Source organism: Lineus longissimus, chromosome 13 (genome assembly GCF_910592395.1).
Source record: "Lineus longissimus chromosome 13, tnLinLong1.2, whole genome shotgun sequence".
In the NCBI taxonomy this organism is placed as follows: domain Eukaryota; kingdom Metazoa; phylum Nemertea; class Pilidiophora; order Heteronemertea; family Lineidae; genus Lineus; species Lineus longissimus.
Window position 1 is genome coordinate 14,634,856 of NC_088320.1, and position 24,905 is coordinate 14,659,760.

Sequence of the window (24,905 nt, forward strand, 5' to 3'; positions counted from 1 at the left end):
TTTGCCTAACACCAAATAAGTGAGCTTTTTATACACCAGTCATCTTTTTGTACAGCATTTTAATACATCTGTTTGTAGACAAACATTTGCCTTACAGTTGGGGTTGCCACTGTGTTTCCCTATCAGTTTGTTCACATTATTAATCATGGATCAGCAGGTGGCGGCAGACGAAACCGCTCTTAGAATATCGAGGTAACATCAAATATGCACGGGTGGCATGGCTAGTTTTGGGTACTTGTGTCCGTTTTAAAAGCGTAACGCCAGTGCACAAACAGCACAATCTATTTGCATTAATAGTCACACCGAATACCAACAGGTGGCAGGGCGGACGAATATCATACTGCGCCAAAACATTTTCGAAAATCGCCGTCGTATTAGAGGGAGAAAGATTTTTTCCGCGAGATGCATGTCTTACATTCAAAAACATGTCGTCATCCTGTTTCATATTATGTTTTCTTTCAAGTATGACCTCATGTCGAGCTTTCTCGTACGGCAAAACATAGGGTTCATGTCAACACACACTAATTAGCAGGTCAATACTGTTGGTAAAATAATTAACCTTAAATTAGTAAAATAATTATTACTACACACAGCGAAATGGATATTAAATAGTATAAAGCGGAAACTGAAAATGCCAAACGCTAAAAATCAGTGAAATTACAGAGTATTATATAACGCAGATTAATGACTGCATAGTATTTTAGCCCTTCAATCACTGAAATCAAATATCGGCGCAATGCACTTATACTATACTTTGAAATGATGCTATTCGAGGGACGATAACCCCATGATTAAATGAGCCGAACAGTCTTGTCGACCGACAATTCTCACTTGGAAACTACGGTATGCTTGCATGTGCTCAACAGCTATGCACGTTGAACTACTGCGCATTCTAAATTACCTTGGTACCGTAAAGTCAACTTTTTAATGGAAAATGCATAAGCCTCGTTCTGATAGTGGAGTGTTTTGGACACGCAACCAAGATGCTCTACCAAAGTTCCCTCGGGTTGCACTAAAATGTGGAAACCATGCACACAGCTCACTTCAGAAGTTTGAGGCTCTCAAAAGACTGCTTCAAACACAAATCAGCCAAGGAAGCATCAACCACCCTAAGTTTTTTAATGAGCACTACACATATTTGCTGAGAAAAACGCTCCAAATAGCCCATTTGTGCGGATTTTAGCATCACTTGAGCGAGCCGATGCGGACTTCCCATGCGCGCTGCCGTAACATAATGTAAACAACGGCGCTACCGTCGCTCCGGGCAGGCGATGGATGGAATTTGCCAAATTCGTACATATTCAAGTTATTTTCGTGGCCTATCTTTTTAAGTTTGAGGTATTTTAGAATAGAAATTGAACCCTCGGCTTCGGACCTTGGTTGAGTTACCAAGACACTCTCGGGTGGAGCTAAAATTTCGTCCAAACCCTCTCCTATCGGCTCGGGTTTGGACTGTATTTTAGCTCCACCCTCGAGTGTCTTGGTAACTCAACCAAGGTCATCCGCCTCGAGTTCAATTTCTTAATCCATGTTTAACGTGGGACAATGAAATTGTGTAATGTGTCCCCCCGCCCCCGAGACAACAGCCTCCAAGCCTCCGCACACACAAAGTTTTATACGTTGATTTTGTTGAATTATTTGTCGAGTGAGAAATACTTGATGTTAACTTGATGATCCAAATTGTATTAGTATGTGGGATGAAATACCTGGCTTTCATGCGGCGAACATTTGTATTATGTCTTGCTGACAACATATCAGTCGCATATATCTTGCTGACAAATAGAAGTGAGTAAAGAACAGAAACCCCAATGGAACCGACTTCATCAACGTGTTGATTATCATTGGAAACAGCGAGTTAAACCACCACCACTTACTTATACCGAAGTTCTCTCAGCCGTCTATTCATTTTTCATCCAGTCGGCCAATTTCCTATTCCAAACAAAACTCTCTGTAATTTTCTCACATCGGTTTCCAAATGAGACTCTCCGTGAATCACCTCAAATTACGTCACAATTTTCCCCCTTATTCAATAATGATCGACGTCAACACCTCCATGATGGTGAACTCGAACTCCTTTTAGCAATCGGACTACTACTGCAGAGAACCACAGAATATGGATTGAAACGCAGCATAACGCTCTTCATCAACCTATCAGTCAATGGAACACGAGATAAGAACAGTGTGAAAAGAGAACATTATTTCTGCAAACCTATTCAAAAAGTTTCGATTCAATCACACCAGATGCGTAGCTTTAAAAGCAAATATCCACCTTGCAACTGGAGAAATTACTTTATTATCGGTCTTTTGTTCGGTTTTGGTGACAAGCCATTACACACTTCAATTAGGCCACCTAATGAACTTTATTATTCTCTTCTAATTTATCAACGTGCTTTGACGCCGGCAGCTATATCGGTCTAATGATGTGAGCTAGGGGGTATTTACGGACATTTCAATGCCATATTTATTTTTTGTTGCATTCAAACACCTTCTCCAATGCCTGTCTAAACCGACGGCCCGTTGCACAGTACATGTAGATGAAAAACATGACAAAGCTGTTTAAATTGCTCAAAAAGTATGAAATATTGGAAATACCAAAATTGGTCTAGTCGATATCGAGACTTGAAGAGGATGGAATTAGTCAACGTATTTGTGACATCTCGCCTGGGAGATGAAAAATCAATGCCTCTGTGACAGCCGGGTTGCTTAGATGTATATCATTGAGGAGCCGTGTTGCTTCATGGAGATGTTATGATGTTTTATTTTTCTAATACCGGGAAATTGTATTGATGATGGTCTATTTTATTCTTATTGTCCAGATACCACATTCTAGGGCTACATTGTGAGAGAAAAGCATTTGTTTTCTGACATTCTACTCCCAAACCAAATATCAGTTTTGGTTACATTTGAATACCTCTCCCAAGGCTTGTCTAAACCGTCGTCCCAATGCACAGTAGATGAAGAAATTGACAAAACTGTTCAAATTGCTCAGAAAGTAGGAAATATTGATAACGCCAAAATAAGCATTACTGTCGATATCGAGACCTGAATAGGATTGAATTAATCAAAGTACTTGGGAAAGCCCGCCCGGGAGTTCTAGAATTATAAATATCACCACCACTGTGACCACTCTATGCGTAACCATCTTAATCAGTTTGGCTCGCTCTGCGTCTTTCTTAGTGAGATCTCTAGTAGTCGCCTGATTTAGGCTCAATGATATCAAGCGAGTGAAGATTATAAGGCTCGTTATTGGTGTCAATGAATTAATAATGACATGAATGACTCTAATGTAGGTGTTGCGGAAGTAATAGTTATAGTACAAAGCTGTGTACTTCCACCAGGGTAGGATCATACGTGAGCAAGGGTCGTAACGAAAAGTCAACTCGTAAGAGAGGAACAGGGGTATTCGATACAAGAAGGCGCCAAAACAGATTGCGGATAGCGAAATGTAGGCACTCCTCTTTGTGCATAAAGCTGCCGCCAACAGTGGCCTGCAGACTGCAATGAATCGCTCAGTGGCAACACAAATAGTGATATAGATGGATGCAGTCTTTGAAAAGAAAATCATTGTGCGGAGATAACTGTATGCGTGCGCATGCAACAAAATATACTCGAACCAAAACCCCGTATAGTTATACAGGGCCTGCATTGATTCACCAAATACTTGCGAAATCAAGACTAAACTATCGGTTACTGCTAAACCTTGTAGCAGCACTGAAGTTGATGTGTATGGCCGCTCATGTCCTATACCAATAATAGCAAGTATATTTGCTAGAAAGCCAATTACTGCCATGATTAATGTTAATGGTACATTAACGGTGAAAACCGCCAAACCATAGAAACCAATCAAGGGATAAATCGGATACAAACATATTCCATTCTCTCTGGATATGGTGAAAGGAATGGTCTCGTTGGTTGTCGCCATCGCAGCTGGTTTTAACCTTCAAATCTACGAGCATAAAATATTACTTTTTTTATAACATCTAGTTCACCAGTTGGCACCCCTGGATAAAGAAGCTCTTGGTTACACGATAGACCAATTTTCTGGTCGTTACTGCGACATGCGTATCACCCCGTTGCGTGTAAACGGCGAATAACACCAAATTATAGAAACAAATCAAACAAATTAATTGTGGGATACAAACATAGTCCACACTTTATGGATGTGCTGAAAAAAGTGGACTCGCCAGTTGTCATCATCGTAGATGTTTTTTACCTTAAAATCTACGAGCAAATCATCACATTTTTACAAAAAAAATGCTACTAGCTTTGGCTGTAGTTTCCATCAGGCATTTTGACAGGTGGCTCTCTGGATAAAGAAGCTCTCGGTTAAGGTCAAAATTGATGAACTAATCTTCTGGTCGATGCTGCGTATCACTGCCTTGTCGAGGTGACGTCATGATCCAGATTTATTTGGTGAATGGAATGAGAAAGACCTGACTTATTCAAACTGGTTTTTCAATGTTGCATGAAATACCCAACTTTCATGCGGCGTCCGGTAAACATTTGTGTTTTGGCTTATATATTGCTGACTAACTGGAGCGATTAAATAAAACAAAACCCAAAGGAAATGTTTCATAAAGGTATTGATTATCATCGAAAACAAGGCATCATTATTTGCCAGATATTAAACTTTGTTCCAACACTAACACCTAACGAAGTTCTCTTAGCCGCCTATTCGTTTTTCATTAAGTTGGCCAAGTTCCAATTCCTGTTGGACAGTTCGAACAAAACTCTTTGTAAATTTCTCACATCCTCTCCAAATGAGACTGTCTGTGCATCATCTGAAATTACTTGACAATATCCTCCTTTAACTTATGATATTGATCGACGTAAACACCTCCATGATGGTGAACTCGAACTCCTTTTAGCAATCGGACTACCACTGCAGAGAACCAGCGAATATGGATAGAAACGCAGCATAACGCTCTTCGTAAACCTATCAGCCAATGGAACATGTAATGGAAGAGTGTGAATAGAGAATATAAAGTATATTTCTGTAAACCTACCCAAAAAGTTTCGATTCAATCCCACAAGATGTGTACCTTTGAAAACAAATATCCACCTTGCAACTGGAGAAATTACTTCATGATATCGGTGTTGTGTTCGATGTTGGTGAAAACGGAATTTTATTGAATGCTGAACAATGGAAGAAATCGCTTTAATGTTTAAGTTTACTGTGAGATGCAGTTTTTGTGAATATTGCTAACCGGTTCATTCATCGCTGTGATCATATATCCCATTAAACATTCGCAGTCGCCTAATGATGTTATCACTAAATCTACCAAGTCTAGCTAACAAGCAATTTTACACTTGAGTTATGCCACTTTATGAAATTTATTTTTCTCCTCTGATTTATCAACGTACTTTGACTCCGGCAGTTATATAGGCTAATGATGTGAGCTAGGGGGTATTTACGGACATTTCACTGCCACATTTTATTTTTGATTGCATTAAAACACCTTCTCCAATGCTTGTCTAAACCGCCGGCCCGATGCACAGTAGATGAAAAACATGACAAAGCTGTTTAAATTGCTCGAAAAGAATGAAATATTAAGAATACCAAAATTGGCATAGTCTATATCGAGACTTGAATATGATGGAATTAGTCCCGATATTTGTGACGTCTCGCCTGGGAGAAGTAAAATCAGTACCACTTTGACAACCAGATACAATGCAGAGGAGCCGTGTTGCTTCACAGTGATCCTGCCATATTTCAAAGAGGGGCCGCGTCGCAACATAGGGACGCTAAAGTAATAATATTTTTTATTACAGGGAGAGGCCGTGGCACTTCACAGTGACCATGAAATACATGTAGATAATTTAAAAGCCGCGTCGCTTCACAGAGATGTTATGACGTTGTATTTTTCCTAATGATGAAATGCGTAGATGCAATGACGGGGACGAAGCTGAAAGTCGACCTCGGGGCACTCGGGCAGCTGGAAGACGCTTCCCGGGCTACAAATAACGAATAATGAGTTATACTGGATGAGTTGAAACTAAATATAAAAAAAAACTTCGAACGCTTTCAGAAAATTAGGTACTGATAAAACTTGGAAAAAAACTAACATATTGAAGTAGAAAACCGCCAACTCCTTTAAGATGGGGCTCCAAGAGCGAGGTGAATGCATTTATTTTCGACGTCAATAAAAACAAAAGGTTTCATATGACTCAAAATCAGCTTGTTTCAATCACTGCTACTGTGCGATGTACACAGTTTTGAAATTATTTTATGTACATTCTCGAATTAGTATTGAAAACTTGTATCCCAAAATGAAGTTACCTAAATTGAAAAATGTAAATTGTAATTGAAAAAGGTAAATTGTAGCATGACGGTCGATATCACGAGGGTGCAGATTAACAGTTATGAAAAGGGACACGTTGTGGAACGGATGACTTTTTGGAAGCAGGGTCGCCACCTCCTTGGGGTCTGATGGACCAGCGAATCGATGCTGGCCAATGACAATCGAGGTGGCTGATCACATGCAATCCAACAAGTCGGCCCTTTTAACAGCGTGTCCCTCCAGCCAACACCAGAGGCGACTCAACAAATGTGGACTCCTTGTATCACCTATATGGTATGTGCAGCAGAGTTTTCAAAGAGATAACAGACTTCGATTTAATCTTCTCCGATCATTCACTTGATCCAATCAACGGTGGTCTCTACTCTCGTTAGTCCCCACATTCAAGAGCTAGTCCAGCACCCATCAGTGTAAGCCTTGTCCAACTCCGAAGGGCTCAACAACATCAGTATCTGTGCTGGTGTGACCGGTGTCCGTAAGCAATTTCAAAGCATTACATTTTATTAATAAGACATGCTGATATCAATAAAACTGACTATCTGATGCGTTGCAATGGTCGATTTCATCGCGAAATGCGAAAATAAATTAAGCGCGAAAATATTCAGGTTTATAACAATATCTCTAATCGTTATTTGACTCGGTAGAACGATATGATTGACGCTGCTACAGTTTTGGGTTTTGCATAATTAACCCCCCCCCACCAGCACCACAACCACCACCACCACAACCACATATTTCTAAAGGCCGCTAAATTGATATTGATTGGATCTTTCTCGTTTCAGATTCGTGTGGAGTTTCAATTGCAACTGATGGACGACAACTACAAGGATATTATATGCGTACGATTTCCAAGCGAAATAGTGTAGCACATCAACACTATTATACAAAAGCTTCGAGATCATCTCAAACTAAATTCAACCCACCAGCTGGAATTGTCTGACAGTGCTCACCACAGTATTACATTTGATTTGTCGTTTTCCGTGTGTGAATTCACTGCATAACTCCTGAGGAAGAAAACCTTTACTGCAGGGCATTTGAATAGATCGAAAAACTCTGCATTTTGATTATCACTAAACTGAGTTTGATGGAACAATTAACAATCCAGTCTAGGCACCCTGTTTGAACATTTCAGCTGCTCTGTTAATTTAGGTCAAACAATGTCTTAACATCCTTTCCGGCATAGAAGCTTAAATTGTACAATGGTTCATGGCCAGTCATTTGATAAGGCTAGACATACCAATGTTTTAGTCCTAGGGAAACGGCGCCTTAGAAAATCGTTAGTTTAGTTTGATGTTCCTGTTAGCATATACCATAGCATAGTAAAGTAGAGAGTGAATAAAACATGGTATGCTTCTAATATGTTTGTTAATTTATTCAACTCCTAAGTGATTCCGCGATACTGTCGAGTTTGCCTAACACCAAATAAGTGAGCTTTTTATACACCAGTCATCTTTTTGTACAGCATTTTAATACATCTGTTTGTAGACAAACATTTGCCTTACAGTTGGGGTTGCCACTGTGTTTCAATATCAGTTTGTTCACATTATTAATCATGGTCCGGATCAGCAGGTGGCGGCAGACGAAACCGCTCTTAGAATATCGAGGTAACATCAAATATGCACAGGTGGCATGGCTAGTTTTGGGTACTTGTGTCCTTTTGAAAAGCGTAACGCCAGTGCACAAACAGCACTATCTATTTGCATTAATAGTCACACCGAATACCAACAGGTGGCAGGGCGGACGAATATCATACTAGTAGTGTAATAATGGGTATTCTAACTCAGAGTCAAATCCCAGTCAAAATCTCCAAGTCAAATCCCAGTCAACACGTTTCAAAACTTATCTCAGTCAAATCCTAGTCTAAATAGTTTCCAGTCAAACTTCAGTCAAGTCACTAAATCATCCAAATCATCCAAAATTTTCCAAAATTTTGAAATTATCAAAAATTTCAAATTTTCAAAAATTTCAAATTTTCAAAAATTTCAAAATTTCAAAAATTTCAAAATTTTCAAAAATTTCAAAAATAACAAAACGTCTACTTAACATAAATTATTTTCTTGTAAATAAAATGAACTTTCCGTCAAACGAAGAACTTGAATCAAGAGTCACAGAGTCAACAGATTATCTAAAATTTAAAGATCTTCCAGTGAACACATGGTATAGAATTAACTCATTCAGAAATATAAGTACAAAGATAGGCGAATCAACACTGCTTGAACTTGTTGACTCAGAATCGAAAGAAGTCACCGTGTGGGCGACGAGTGTCATCAAACAAAAAATAAATCGTGATCACAATTATATAAGATTCACAGGAGTCAAGGAAACAAAACAAGGTAAGAAATTCTATGGATTTAATCTTTTGGACTAATTTTCTACTCATCCTATATTTAAAGAAAATAAATTATAAATAAATGAACAAAACTGTGAAAGCTCTCATTGGCGTACTATGCTTGTCAATGACTGGAAATGTCATTTTGACAGGAATTAATTTTGTACCTCGAAATACTCTCGCTCCGCTTGTGAATGTCACAGACTTTCCAATGATTTACACTTGTCTAATGGAGCACAAAAGAAAGTTGATTAAAAATCACATTTATGGACATGTTTGTTATAATCCATGGCTCGATGTTTCTATAATAGACTTAAGATATTACAAAGATGGAGTTGTAAATCTGACTGATGTAAATTTATAAGCTAAAAAGCCTACTCGCTATGCTCGTAAGCTTATAAATTTACTCACCCCACACTACTTTTGTTTGACTCGCTACTCACTAAGCTCGTAAGCTTAAATTTAGCCCAAACTGATTATCTCAGATGAAAGTCATGTCATTTCGGATTCTAGGATGAGCTCAAATTCACTCGCAGAAATAGTTCCATTATCCATGAATCTGGAAAGTAAATTATCGACACTCCGTAAGCATGCTTTTTTCTTAATTAAAATATCTAAATGTTTTTTCTCCTTTTTCCTTAATTTAGGAACTACAATTTTTCCAACCAATCCTAGGAGTGTACAGATAGCGGAAATTGGAATACTGATGACATTTCCAATCACTGTCGCAGCTCCAATTGATGCGACTGTGACACTGGTAATATACATACCAATTTCACAACCGTGTAAGATTTGACTAGCTTTTTTATAATTTTTATGTAATTTTTTTCTTTTTTCAATATTCAGCTCTAATTCAGTAATTTTTTCTTTAATTTTTTCAAGTCTAAATTGTTCAGCATCATCCATTTATTCTAATCGTAAATCAATTGAAACTGGAGTTAAAAATTCAATAGGGTTATCATTCTGATCCTTGACCTGTAGTTCAATACTAGTATGATCGTGCTTTGCGATCTTTACTTTTTGAAGGGAGGTATATTCATGAATATCTCCATAATATTTACCTTTGGGAACAAATGAAGTAATAAGATCACTGCGCTTTCCATTCACTAAATTTTTATGTGTATCAACAATACTACAAGAAATTCTATACTCATGATAGGGTAGGAGTTTACAAGGTTTATTACCAGTAATTTCTGATCTTATAAAGGTATTGTCTTCAAAAGTCATTCCAAATATTTCACCTAGTTCTTTATGGAGAACTACAGCAAATGGTGGCTCGACTTTAATTTTAATTTTACCTTCACTGGGTAAATAAGTTAACTCAAATTTATCAGCATGTCCTTTTTCACTCAACGCTTCCTGTACTGCTTTATTGTAGGTAACTGGCGTATAAAATCCGTTGGGAATAGTGATCAAGTCTTGATTTGTATAGGCCCCATCAACAACAGTCGCAAATCGTAAATAGTGATTATGTAATTCCCTTGAAAAATTATAGTAAGTCATAGGAATAATAGCCTTTTCAACCTGTACAGTTTCATACGACTGAATACTCACTGGAAGTAGAATCCTTAATACATCATGAAATCTAACGTTCATTTATTTTAGAAGAAATTTTATGTGCTTTTTGTTTAATACTTCCTATATTGGTTGATAATACTTGAACAATAACTAAAATAGTGACAGCGATCATAATAATCAAATGCTCTGCTAAAAATCCTACAACACCAGCAGCTGCTTTTAAGATAGTAGACACAATAGATCCTAAAATTCCAGGCAAAGCTACTAAAGCTTTTTTACCTAAAGAAAGTAACCAATTTTTAAATTTGATCAAACCATCATGAATTTTACCAGGAATTCCTGGCTTACTCGGACCATCAGGTTTGCTAGGTTTATCAGGTTTTCCAGGTGGTTTACTTGATTTTTTTGGTTTAAATATTGCAGCCACAGTTCCTCCAATCGCAGAAATAGTTAAAATAACTGCTGAAATAATACTTGCGATCGTAAGTCCTTTCTCTTTAAATAATTCTCTTAATTTTTCACCTAAAGTCATATCTTCTCTAAAAAATAAGCTCTTTATTTTTGCTACTTGAGATCTATAAATTTCTTTATAGGATTCAACACTATTTTTATACATCCTATCATTATGCTCAAATTGATTTTTCCAAAATGTTATGTCTTCTCTATCACCTTGTTGTTCTGCATTATCAAGTCCTTTTTGAGACTCTTTAATTTTTTTATCATAATGTTCTACTTGTATTTTTAAGGCTGCTTCTCTTGTTCTTGCTATAGCCATCTGATCTCTTGCTTTTTTAATCTGATTGACAGAATATTCATTACCTGCTTTTTCCCTAGCTTCATGAATAGCTTCATCAACGAATTCTTTCATTTTTTGCATATTCTTTTCATATGATTTAAAATACCAAGATTCCCAAGAGTCATCAGTGTTACTTTCTAATTTATTAATGAGTACTTCTAACTCTTCTTTTCTTTCAGGTGAAATGTTAGCATCAACATGAGTTTCTATTATATCATCTGATTCTTGCACTACATTTGACTTGGTTTTAAATGTAGACATTTCAATATTTTCCGCTGCACTAGATCCTGCTCCATCTTCGTAATTCAATTGTCTTCTAGCTGTTTTTTCTTCAACATTTTCAAGTATTGGAGTTTCTCCCACATTAATTTTCGTAAAAAATGTCATAAGTTCACTTATTCCTGTTAGAGAATTGATTGAATAAGGATTTCTAGTATATTTTTGTGTTAGCCTAATGCTCTCCCCGCTTGATTTGTGAAAAAATATTTCATCGTTTTCATTCATTGTCAGTCTGTTACGAAATAGTTCCATTGTCTTCCCCTTCTTAAAAATTAAGTGACTTTTTTCCATAAAATCTCTTGTAAAATCATCCTTTGCATCAATGATTCTCATTTTCTCCATTAAATCATTGTCAACGGGTTGTGGAACATCTCCAGTCAATTCATTCATAATATTATCATTATCCGCTGCTTGTTGATCATAATTTTCATTTATGTCATCTGTAGCATCTTCTTCATAGGCTGGATTTTCAATTTCCATGACATTCTCCATTTATTTTATAAAAATTTTGATAGTGCAGCTGATCCAATAACACTTGCTGCAATATAGGCTTGTTCATAATTTTTCTGAGAAGAACTAGGTTTATAATAATGAGACAAAGTTGGTTCAGGATGGATGCTGTCATACTGTCGAATAGAATCTTTCATGTCTAAAATGTCTGATTGTGCTTGATGTTTTTTCTGTCGTTGTTCTGCAAGGAAATCAAGATGTTTAATTCTATTGTGCGACCATGTTGCTGACTCCTTTTGTAATTTTTCGCTTGCTAAATCGTGTCTTTTACGCTCTTCTGCAGCATTCTTAGCATCAAATGCGTGGAACATGGCATTGCCCCCAACAAAAGCAGTCGCATTAGCTACTGCTCCAAAAATTGTAGTTAAAATCATGCCAGCCATTTATTTTATAAAAATTTTCGTTCAATATGCCGAAAATGGCATATTGATTTTTTTTTTAAAAATTTCTTCAACAAGGGCTAACAATTTGCTAGCCCTGTTTAATTAGTGATGTTCTTTGGCAAACCTTGCTTTTCCAGATATCCTTTCGTAATAATAGCTAGTGACACAGCACCAGTTAGCTTCAATGCTTCCATCAAGTCAGGTTTACTAGGATCACCAATGTTTGACTTGAGTAGGTTTTTAGCAGCCATTCCATAGCCAACAACAAGTGCTGCTAAAACTGCAGAATGGTAAATTGTGTTTCCAATATTTTTCGTGTCGATCATTGTGCTCATTAATTTATAGTAAAATTTTTTTTTTAAATTTATAAGATCATATTTTCAGATTTTTGTTTAGCTTTAAGTTTTTTAACATCATTATGTAATTTTTCTTCACTAGGATCAATAGGTGATGAATTTTTGGAATAGAACCAAACAAAACCTGCTAAGGTGATGCCACTTATCAATATTAAAGGATAGTAGTTTGTAGACAAATAATAACTTTGCTTAATGTCATCATCTGTTTTAACTTTTTTCTTTCCTTTATTCAACTGACCTAATTTTTTACCCCATTCAACTCTTTTAGGATTCTTTGGCTTTTCTGTTGTTGTAATTTCAGTTGTTGTGTTTTCTCCGTCCATATCTGTTTATTTTATGAAAAAATATTAGCGACTATTAAAGTCATTATTAGCGACTATTAAAGTCATTATTAAAGTCATTATTAGCGACTATTAAAGTCATGTTGATTTTTTGTGTGATGATAGTTGATTTTTTGTGTGATGATAGTTTATTTTTGTGATTTTAAATGTGGTGATGATTAATTTTAATAAAAATTAGGTTGTCATAAATAAAATGAAGACAGATGTTAGATTTGACAACTTTGAAGACATATATGGAAAAGTTGTTGAAGCATTAGAAAATGACGCAAGACACTATCAATATGACATGTCACTTGTTTCATACAATCGTTATTATTTGCGAGAGCAGCTTAAAATAGCTGGAAAATATGTAAATTTATATTGTAATCATTGGATTTGTCAAGATTGTTATTCAACAGATTGTACTATACTAGAGAATGAAGTCGTTTGTAATGATTGTGGCACTGTAGACAATGCTTTTGATTCATACTCTCGTACTTCACCAGATTTGTGGACAAATTCTATTCAAAAAACGTATATTTGTGGATCACACTATGGCATGGAAAAAACTCATAAGTATGTGATATCTAAATTTTCAAAATTTAAAGAACACTATAAAGACGAACTATTGTTCAAGAGAGTGGACTATCATTTAATTGCCAAGGATGTGAAAAGGTTAGAAGACCTGTTTGAACAGAATAAGGATAAACTAAACAGAAAGTCCTTCTTTTTTAACAAACATATATTTCAAAAATTAAATGAACACTATCTTTTAGCACCAGCAAGTATTAGCGCAGCGACGAGAAAAGAATTGAAAAAATTGGACGCAAAAGCAGCTGCATCAGCGAGTGTATTAACATCTTCTTTAGAAAAGGTGTATGAAGATTTTAAAACATTAAATTGGCCTTAGATTTTATAAAGTCAGACTCTATAAAATTTAGGAATCCTCGCATGTGTCCTCTGCTTCACGCGTCATTGCAGTTTCAGCAGTATTGACTACAATTGTACCTGCAGCTAAAAGTGTTGGATTCATATATTGACCCAGTTGTTTTTTTATTTCATGGTTTACTATGATATTGTCATTTAATTTTTCATGTAATTTTTTTTTATCCAAATTTGGAAATACCATTTTTACTGCTTGAGTATATCCAAATAGTAAATTAGATACTAAATCATCAGCAATCTGAGTATTATATTTGATGTTATACTCATTATGTAATTTTTCAATATTTTTTTGTGACGCTTTTTTAATCGTAGCCTCAGATGATTTTATTCCTAGTTTATTTAGTAATCCTGATTGATAGTGTGAAAGTAATTCACTTCGCATGTCACACTCGTCTTCAACAATAGTTTCCATTTATTTATGATAAAAAATAATCAAAAGGCATCTTTCTGCGCAGTATAAGCTTCTTTTCTGCATCAATCTGCACAAGAACTGTGTCTTTTTCGCTTTGTGGAATACAGCGATTTTCTTTGAAAATTTGATCCATAGATAATTGATCATTCATTGTATGAATCACCATGTGTTTACAATTTTCTCTAAAATCTTTTACAACTGCATTATATTTTTGTGTCAAAAGCCACACAGAAATGCCATAATGTCTTCCTGAGAAAGCTAGTTCAGTCAATTTTGTACACTTATTCTTTGATTCCCACAAATTAGCACAATCATCAATGATAAATAATGTTTGGTGATCTTGACTTTTTAAATTTTCAATCGCATCTTCTAAGCATATATTTAAATCTGTAAGTACTAATTTTGGAGGATAAACAATTACACCTTTATCTTGTGTAATCCATGCTCTATCTTGGTAAGTTTTATTCATGTCAATCGTAGGACAAAATATCACAATGTCATCGAATTTTTTACGAAATTCTTTTTCAAGTAAATCTAGTATAAAGTAGGTCTTGCCACAATCAGTCATTCCGACAATTAACATATTGAACGGTGGATCACAATAAAATTCACTTGTCATACTCATTTATTTTAACAACTCGGTTGTCAAATTTGACAACCGAGAGAAAGTCAACACTCTCGCTATGCGAAATATTTTGTGGTTAGTGTACAATGCCCTTTACTCGTTTATTCTCAAGTCCTACTAGCCCATCAGCTACAATATAGACAAGCATGTCATATTCTGTTTCAGTACTTCTGGTAAGTTCAAGTTGTAAACCATGTTTAATATTGCTCATGGCAGTTCCAGATCCATGTAAATAGTTGTCCTCTGTACTTCTCAGATCAATCCACAGAGCATATTTATGATTTTCATAGAATTTCTCGACATCCATCATGCAGTCTTCAGTTTGCTTAAGATCTTCTGACATATAAAGTCGTTTTACTTCGTCAAATTGATTATAGGCTTTCATTCCTGACTTGTATATACAGTGAGAAATTCCTTCTGAAGTAATGGTCACATTAGTGATGTCTGGATTTTGAAAACTTGTATTTTCGGCATCATACTCAGCGTAATTTTTCTGGAAAAATATCAGAATACCCTTTGTAGAAGCGCGATTGACATCTACATTGATATTCATGCGTTTATTCTTTCCAATTGAATCTGTCCTCAAAAGATGCACGTCTTCATATCGAAATCTAGTATCAGCATAAATTGCTTCGATTTCCTCACTAAGTTCTGTGGAAAAGACTGTTTCATACTCAAGTTGAATATCTTTCACAGCATATGTTTTTGACGTTGCAGTTCCTGTCACAACATATTTTGCGTCATTAAATTTGATGTTATATTCAATGGATTCTAAAATAGCTGATGGGTAAAAAGGTAGATGATCATCAAATATTTCTGACTCAATAGGAATACAATATCTGTCACCAAATGCTGTTTTAATAGCATCTTTTCGTTGCTCCTTGTCAATACCTTGCTGAACACGATTTTTCCTTTGTTTTTCTGTCAACCAAAAATCCTTGAACGTATTATAGATGTAAGATTTGTCCACTTCACTCATTGTTTTTCCACCCAATTTAGTAGTAATTCTTTCTACAATATTTCGACCTACATTCGCCACAAATCCAGCTGCTGCAGCATTGGCTGCATTACTTGCTTTTGATGAGGTAGAAAGTTTAAATGTAAGTTTCAAACTTTTAGGAACAATCACTTGTCCTTTTTCAAGCTGAGGAATTTTCACATAAAGTGTTTCTCCAGGATTCACAGAATTAGGATTGTGAGTAATGACTTCATAATTTCTTTTAGCTTTGAGCCCCTTGGCTATTTTGTTTGATCTATAAGGATCAAGATATTTACCAAACGATGTGTCCATTTATTTATAGTAAAATTTTTTTAAAAAAAATCAATGTGCCAAAAATGGCACATTCAAATAAAATGTTTAAATAAATGCCTAACATGTGTGGGATTAAATACTTTTACCCAGCAGCTATTGAGGAACTAAAAGAGGACATTCAAAAAATAAAAAACAGTCAGTTGGATGCTGGTGTTATAACAGCGAGTAAAGTCAATACTAAAGTGGATCAACTTGAGATATCAGTGAATGACAGTTTCACCAAATTAGAAAGATGGTGGACTATCGTTGGAACTTATTTAGACTATATGTTCACCCGTAGAAGATGGAAAAATGTACCCAAGGAGCTGAAAGAACTTCCTTCATTGCAAATTGAGTAAGCTTACGAGCTTAGTGAGTAGCGAGTAACATGTTTATAATTTGAAGACATTATAAACATGTTACTTCTTTCTCAACCGTGATTCAATAATATTTTCTTTATCAAGTCCTTCTTTGTGTTTAATTGTTGACTCAATTTTAGCTTCTTTATCTGCTTTCTCAACCTCAGAAGAATCAGCTTCTTCATCAATTGTAGCTAGCACTTGCTGCAAAGCATCAAGTCTAACTCTTTCGTCATTATTTAAGATAGCATGAACACCTTCAATATTTTTGATATTGTAAGTTCTATTGCTCCAAATCTGTTTGTAACCCTTTGTAAATATAGGTCTCTTCAATTTTTTTCTAACTAATTCTCCAATGTTAAACTTGTGTACAACGGGCATAGATTTTTCTGCATTTAATTCAACTAATTCAGTAGCATGAAGGTTAGCTTCATTTGGACTATAGTCTAAAATGCCAGAATGAGGTCTTTTATTGTATGCACTAATGTAATCTTGCAAATGATCAACCCATTTGACTGTATTTTTCTCTGTGAAATCTTTGAAGACCATTTCTTTAATAGTTCTAGATAGTCTATCAATTAAGCCTAATGCATGATGATCACCAATATCCACTGTTCCATGTCTAATGTTTAACTCTTTGAATAAATCTTGTAGTGGTTTGTTTAAAAATTCATTGCCTGAATCTGTAATAATAAGTGTAATACTTCCAGTATCATTATAAATTTTTTCAAAGCCATTTTTCACTTCAAACTTAGTTTTATTTTTTAATGCTTCAGCATAAGCTTTTCTAGTGAAAGTATCAATAGCAAGTAAAATCCATTTATACCCTTTATTTTGCCTTGAGTAATTACTCATGTCCAAAAGATCCATGAACCAAAGAGCATTTTCACGATAAGCAATAATGTGACCTTGGATTTTATTGGACTGCTTTTTGTGAAGCGGATAGCTTTTCTGAGATTTTACAAATTGGTCAATGTCATCAAATTTTATACTAGGATCCTTCTTTTTCATGATTTTATAACATTTTAAAGCAGAAGGATATTTGTAACTTGCATATGCTTCTTGCATTTATTTTAAAGAATATTTATGAATTTTTGTTTTCAAATTTGAAAACATCTTAAATTCTTTTATTTAGAGAATAGTTTGAACTAAAAGACCTACAAAAATTAATCCCATTGTAAAAGGTAAATGACTCGCTTCGCTGACGCTTGTTTCACTACTTGCTTCGCTCGTAGAAGTAGTTTGTTCATTCATCAAATTTGATGAATTAGTTTGTGGTTGTTCGCTCATCAAATTTGATGAGCGAGTCACTTGTCGCTTTTTTCTGACATTGATATGTGAATTGATGCCAAAAGTTGTATTTTCTGTAGCGGTCAACAGAGAGTTATTATACCCTTCAATTATACCAATATGTAATCGCATATGACTAGGAACAAGTTGTAATCCTAATCCAACGGCAAAATCTAATCGTGAACCTGCTTTTTCTAAAGCATATGCAAGCGCTTGTTTTGAGTGAATGAGTACGCTCGCCGACTGAAATGTTTTGATGGAATCAACTAATGTTTGACCTTGAATCGCATCTTCCACTAAAATTCCAAATTGTATCTGTGTGTCCAATGAATCAAGAATATCCTGTCGAATCATGGTTTGTGAACCTAGAATACAATAAACATAGGTTCTAATCGATTCATTGATTCTACTCATGCCCGCTTTAGTCAATCCTTGACTGTCTAAGGTGATAAAATTTGTCCAATCGTCTGAGTAAATGAACGATAAATTATCAATATAAAGTCTATGATGGTCTGCATAGACATATCCTTTTTTATCTGCATTAAATGGAAACTTACTAGGATCATTCAAATAATAGTTGCCATTGTCCATGACAATGTCTAGCGCTTGTATTTTCCCTTTGTGAAAATAGTTGAAGTCAACAGAACCAAATTCAAGTTTCAAATTTTCATAGGCTTGTTTATTGTAAGGATTTTTTGATAAATTAAAGTCAGGATTTCCTGGTAATGGAATTTTTAGCTGGTGTAATATCTTTCTGATGGTGAAGTACACGTGGAATCTAAAAATACTTTGTACTAAAGGATCAGCATGATTAATATGATTATGCCAGCTTACACCTGAACCTGATGTTGCGCAGTATAGTGCAAATTTAAATTGGTTTTCCCAGTTATTCATACTTGCATTTTTAATATAATCTTGTACTTGAGAATAAGTGGTAAATTTTCGTGGATTCACCTTAGCAGGAAAAATATCAATTGTATTGAAATAAAAAAATTCATTTGGTGTGACATGAATTTTTTGATGAATGAAAGGATTCTTGGTTAAAGAATTATTCTTATAAGTGACAGGATAGTTTACATTAGCATTATATTTTAAATACTTTGGAAAGTCCATTTATTTTTATTTTTATTTTTTTTTAATCAGGGCTACCAATTTGGTATACCTGCGAGCGTAGCGAGTAGGCCTTGTTTATTTTTTAAATCCAAGAGCTAAAGTACTTATTCCATCTTCCAATATTGTACCTTTATCATCATTCGCATTCAACGCACATTTAGTCACTTGTTCAGTGTAAATTTGATGATGTCTTGACCTAAACACATTCATCCTTTTTTCGATTGGAATTTTTTCCAAGAGCACAGACTTGTAATCTTCAATAGTGATGTCATTTTTGACTACGTTCTTCTTGACACCTTTACATTTCTTAACCTCTTCATCTTTATCAGTTGTATAGGCATATAATTTAGAACGTAAAGCGATGAACTCAGTGATGACATGACCAGCTTCTTCGTCTTTAAATTTTCCAATGACTTTCTTGTTTGTTTCATCAAACAATGGAGTGTCTTTTGGAAAATTTGAAAAGTCAAATAATTCAGCATCTTTCTGCATGTCTTTGAGGATATCATCAGTTTGAATGTGATAGACTAATGAGTCAGTATCAGTGTACAACAGTTGTGCTTTGTCGCAGGAGTACTTTTTCATCATATGATTATAATGGAAATCATACATGTGTATTTTTGACAGGTCTAGAATCGCTTGACCCATAAATATTGGTTTATTGAGACAAACTTCTACTTTTTGAGATTCAACCATGACAAGATCTTCACTGAAAATTTTGTGATCTTTATAGTTGTTCGAATTGACTAATTTTCGAAGCTGAGGGACATTTGTAGCCAATTTTATATTTTTTCTATATCTGACTGATTCCATTGTCTTTCCAAAGCATGAATTGTTCATTAATTTGAAGAAGTCCTTTTCAAAGTCATTTTTCGCTTTGGCTCGTTGACTTGTGTTCAAGTCAATGTACTCTTTCAAAAAGTATGATTCTGTGTAGGAAATTCCTCTATGAATCTTAGTCAATTTTAAACCTTGACTCAAATAGAACTTCAAAGCCTTGTGATGCACAATATATTTTTTCTTGTCTTGTAAATTTGGGATCAACTTATCATTCAAATGTCCAGGGGCAAGTGGATAGGCATTATGTAGGTCATGTAATTCTTGAGGATATTCTAAGTCCACTTCTAAAGTACATGGAATGCTTTGCCACTTTAATAATTCTGATTGAGTCATCCATTTAAAATTAGAATGTGGTAATTTTTCACTCATGGATAATCCATACAAATTATTCGCATCGAGATAAGAAATATAACTTGTAGGTTGACCCTTGTCAAAATCTTTCAAATAGGGATTATTTGCTTTTGCATATCTGTGACTTGCTCGACAGATTCCTCCTCGAATGCCACATTCAAAGAAGTTGTAATGGTCTACATCTGTTAAAAGTTCAATTTTAACGTCAGTCTTTTTCAACATGGCTTGCCAAGACAATCCTGAGGCCGAATAAGCCCAGACTGGATCTAAATTATAAATCTCCATGCATGTCTGTCTGAAATTTTCCATAATATCAGCTAGTAGAAGAACATCAGTTCTCAAATAAATTTCATGGTAATCTCTAAATGTTTTGCATCCAAATTTTTCCCATACATTCTTTGCATGAGAATAGTCTTCTTGTGAAATTTTTGTAGCATTAAACTCTGAGTCAAATGCTTCAATGGGAGGTAATTGTTGACTCTGAAATTTTTCATAAGAATCTACCCATTCATAAGGATAGACTCCTTTTCTTGTCACAAGGTCAAAGGCATCGCCTTTGAAAAATTTTGACAGATTCTTTTTCTCTGTGTTAGGTAAATTATTTGCAAGATTTGCTAGAGATGACTGCATGAGTCTATATGAGTCAAGAAATCTGATCGATAGAGTCTTATGCTCGTCAACCTGTAACGTCTTGCTGAATGAAATATAGTTTTCACTATTTTTCGCGATGACATTCAGTCTACCTTTCAAATTTTTCACAAACAGATGAGCATCATAACCTGAAAGATTATGAAAATAAACAGGTATGAAATCAGGTGCTTGTAATTGAAGGTTACAATTATTACAGGCTGCTCCTCTGTATTTTCCATTAAAATGGTTGTGATCACGAACTTTATAATTTTTTTCTGTAAATTCCTTGTCACAGACATAACATTTTTCAGCTGTCTTGTGCTTAACCTGTTGTACTTGTGTTAAGGCTAACATAGCTTTAGGTTTACTAAAATGCTTGTCATGAATGTTATAGACAGCTTTTTCAATCTCTTCACAGAATCTTTCTCCGATATTTTCATTGGGATCGTTGACACTATATTCTACTAAGAGATTTTCAGCCTTGATTTGATTCTTGTCAAAACAAGTATAGAAGCTGAATGAGTTAGGAATATGTTCTTGAATTTGAACAGTCTTTTCACCTAATTGTTTGTCGATAGTCTTCAAAGATGATTCAAAATCAGCGACGATAAAGACAGGATGTTTTTGTTCCAATTTTTTATGTTTAAATTCCAGGATTTTTTCATGATCCTTAGGCATGCTAACTCTGACACATTCAAACTGCTTACAGTTCTCAAAATGTTGATTGTATCTTCTTTCACATTCCTCTTTCGCTGGAGCTGAAGTAATTTTCATACATCTGAAGCATACTTTTACTGCTCCTTTATGTTTAGAATGATCTTTAGAAACCAGCCTAGAAAAGTTCTTGATCCAAGCATAGTGATAATTTGCATTATCTTTGACATTTTCAACCTTTTCACCTTCTGGAAAATCGTTCTCATCTTTGTAGTGCAGAAGATTAATATACTTGTCTTCTGCTAGAATTCTCTCAGATATTCTAACTGGGGAAATTGGGTAAACTGTAGTTTCATTTCCAAAGCATACTTTCTGTGTAGGGATAAATGTAAATACATTGACTGCTAAGTCAGGATTATTCTTCTCAAATTTCTCAATATCCTTGATTTTGACTGGATATTCTAAATCTTTGAACATGTGGTCAAATTCAGATTTGTTGTAATTTGACACTCGCTCTGTGTTCTTTGGAATATTTAATAATGCGGCTTCAACAGAATATCTGAAGCATTTTTGATCAGAATTTTGTACATTAATCACTGCTTTTTTATTTTGAATCTTATCTGGTAAAGGAATATAGCTTGATCCTGAAAGTGGCGTATATTTGATTGTGTGTAATTCAATCTTGATGACTTCTAAAAATTTCCAACCAGAACCTTCCTGAACTAAATTTTCCAGTTCATTAAGGAAGTCTTCGATGAGAGTGTCATAATTAAGTTCTTGACCCACATAAATGATGTGTCTAGAACGAAGTTGAAACTCTTTAACGTCATTCTTCCTTTGCATTAGAATATGTAGAATGATTGAAATTTTTAATCCTTCTTTATTTTCCTCATTAATTTTATCTTGCAAAACTGACTTAATTTTATTGAGATAGTTTTCAATGTCAATATGAGGCAAACCTTCCATTTGAAAATGATTAACATATCCTCTGAAAGCGGAGTCGAATGTTTTGAACTCTCTTAACTCCACATGTTTTTCAATCAACTCCTGGATGACTCTCTTTGTCATGGAACTTTTAACATTGATGTCAAGTTCCTTCGCTTGTTTGAAAAGATCTGATTTCAATAGTCTTTTCACTGGTTCTTTGGTCAAGAGTTCTTTCAATTTCTCAATATTGAGATTCTGAAAATTTTTATGACCAAGAGCCTTGACTTTTTCTAAAAGAGGTTTTCTAATAGAAATTTTTGGCTTTACAGGTTTAGGTTTAATGTCAATCAAATTTTCCTGTGAAATTTTGTCCTCTAAAATTGTATCCAGCTGCCCTTTTTTGAATTTTCTAGGATTTATACCTAGTCGTTGAGCTAGAACTCTTTTTTCAAGTTGTGACAAGTCAGAAACTGGCTTGTCAATTTTCACTTCGATGTCGTTGAAACTATTCGGAATTTGTTGAAGTCCTTCAAGTAACTTTTCTCTACTAAGACTTCCATAATTCTTCACCTTGTTTCTGTAGGCGAGAATTTTTAATTCGTCAGTCGACAATCCCTCAGCTGGAAAAGCCAGGCCTGTTGGAACATTTGTACTCGTATTTGACGATGTAGACATGTCTTTATTTATAGAAAAATATTTTTTATTTTTCGTTCTCTCCATTTATATTATGAAAAAGTTTGTTATTAGATATAAGCATGGGGGGATTCCCCTTTTTTTAGTTTCAGTTTCAATAAGTCATTTTATAATCAAGTTTTTGATTATAAGATTCCAAATAGAGACATGTATACATAGTCAAATACAAATAAAAACTATATCACAAAAGTAAAGGCTCTTGGTCACTTTTCAATTTTCCCAAGATAGAGAAATTGAAAGAACTCTAGTGAAATTTAAAATTCTAGTTCATCCTCACTTGAGCGAAAATCTAGAACTTAGGGCTCACCACGCCCATGAGAATTTGTGAAAATCATCATGAGGTGGTCATATTTATTATAGGAAAAGTTTTTTTAAAATTCATCTTCTAAAAATTCTGATGCTAGTGATACATTTTGATAGTATAGTTCATAGTCAATTTTCTTTCCCTTTGTCCTGTTTTCTTCTTTTGAAACATGTCTCAAGTTACGCCAGTTCCAGCATAGCATAAGTTCTTCTTCAACAGTATGGTCAAAATGTGACTTAGGTAAAATGTGATCAATATGCCAATAATCACCATAGTTTTCCCATGTCATATTTTCATCAAATTGATATTCAATCCACTTGTACAGACCATCTAGAAGACAACCAATAACATCTTCAAGTTTAGATTTTTCCTGTTTTTCATGAAGACATTTGGATAATATTGATGAAAGATAACTTGATTTTTTAAAAGATTCGTCGGTTGACCTTTTGTCAGTGTTATAGTTTGTGTCATATTTGTTTGTACATGGTTTACATTTATAACTTCTACCATATTTACATTTTTTATCTTTTTTAAAATCATTCAGTAATTTCTCTTGAGAACAATTTTTACACTCTCTAACAAGGGACTCCATTTACAAGAAAATAATTTGTATTAAATATAAGATGAGTATAAAATTATTCCAAGAGATTAAATCCATAAAACTTTTTACCTTGTTTTGTTTCCTTGACTCCTGTGAATCTTATATAATTGTGATCACGATTTATTTTTTGTTTGATGACACTCGTCGCCCACACGGTGACTTCTTTCGATTCTGAGTCAACAAGTTCAAGGATGGTTGATTCGCCTATCTTTGTACTTATATTTCTGAATGAGTTAATTCTATACCATGTGTTCACTGGAAGATCTTTAAATTTTAAATAATCTGTTGACTCTGTGACTCTTGATCCAAGTTCTTCGTTTGACGGAAAGTTCATTTTATTTACAAGAAAATAATTTTAGTTAAATAGACGTTTTGAAATTTTTGAAAATTTTGAAATTTTTAAAATTTTTGAAAATTTAGAAATTTTTTGAAATTTTTGAAAATTTTGAAAATTTGAAATTTTTTGAAATTTTGGATGATTTGGATGATTTAGTGACTTGACTGAAGTTTGACTGGAAACTATTTAGACTAGGATTTGACTGAGATAAGTTTTGAAACGTGTTGACTGGGATTTGACTTGGAGATTTTGACTGGGATTTGACTCTGAGTTAGAATACCCATTATTACACTACTCATACTGCGCCAAAACATTTTCGAAAATCGCCGTCGTATAATAGAGGGAGAAAATTTTTTTCCGCGAGATTCATGTCTTGCATTCAAAAACATGTTGTCATCATGTTTCATATTATGTTTTCTTTTCAAGTATGACCTTATGTCGAGCTTTCTCGTACGGCAAAACATAGGGTTCATGTCAACACACTCTAATTAGCAGAACAATACTGTTGGTAAAATAAGCAACCTTAAATTATTGGAATCATTATTACTACACACAGCAAAATGAATAATAAATAGTATAAAGCGGAAACTGAAAATGCCAAACGCTAAAAATCAGTGAAATTACAGAGTATTATATAACGCAGATTAATGACTGCATAGTATTTTAGCCCTTCAATCATTGAAATCAAATATCGGCGCAATGCACTTATACTAGACTGTGAAAGATGCTATTCGAGGGACGAT

General features: G+C 34.5%; 1 protein-coding gene across 1 annotated transcript in view; it reads right to left on the reverse strand.

Moving 5' to 3' along the window:
- The window catches only part of LOC135498015 (BRCA1-associated RING domain protein 1-like), a 293,715-nt gene that overhangs the window by 72,840 nt on the left and 195,970 nt on the right, over positions 1 to 24,905 (reverse strand). The window lies entirely within an intron of this gene.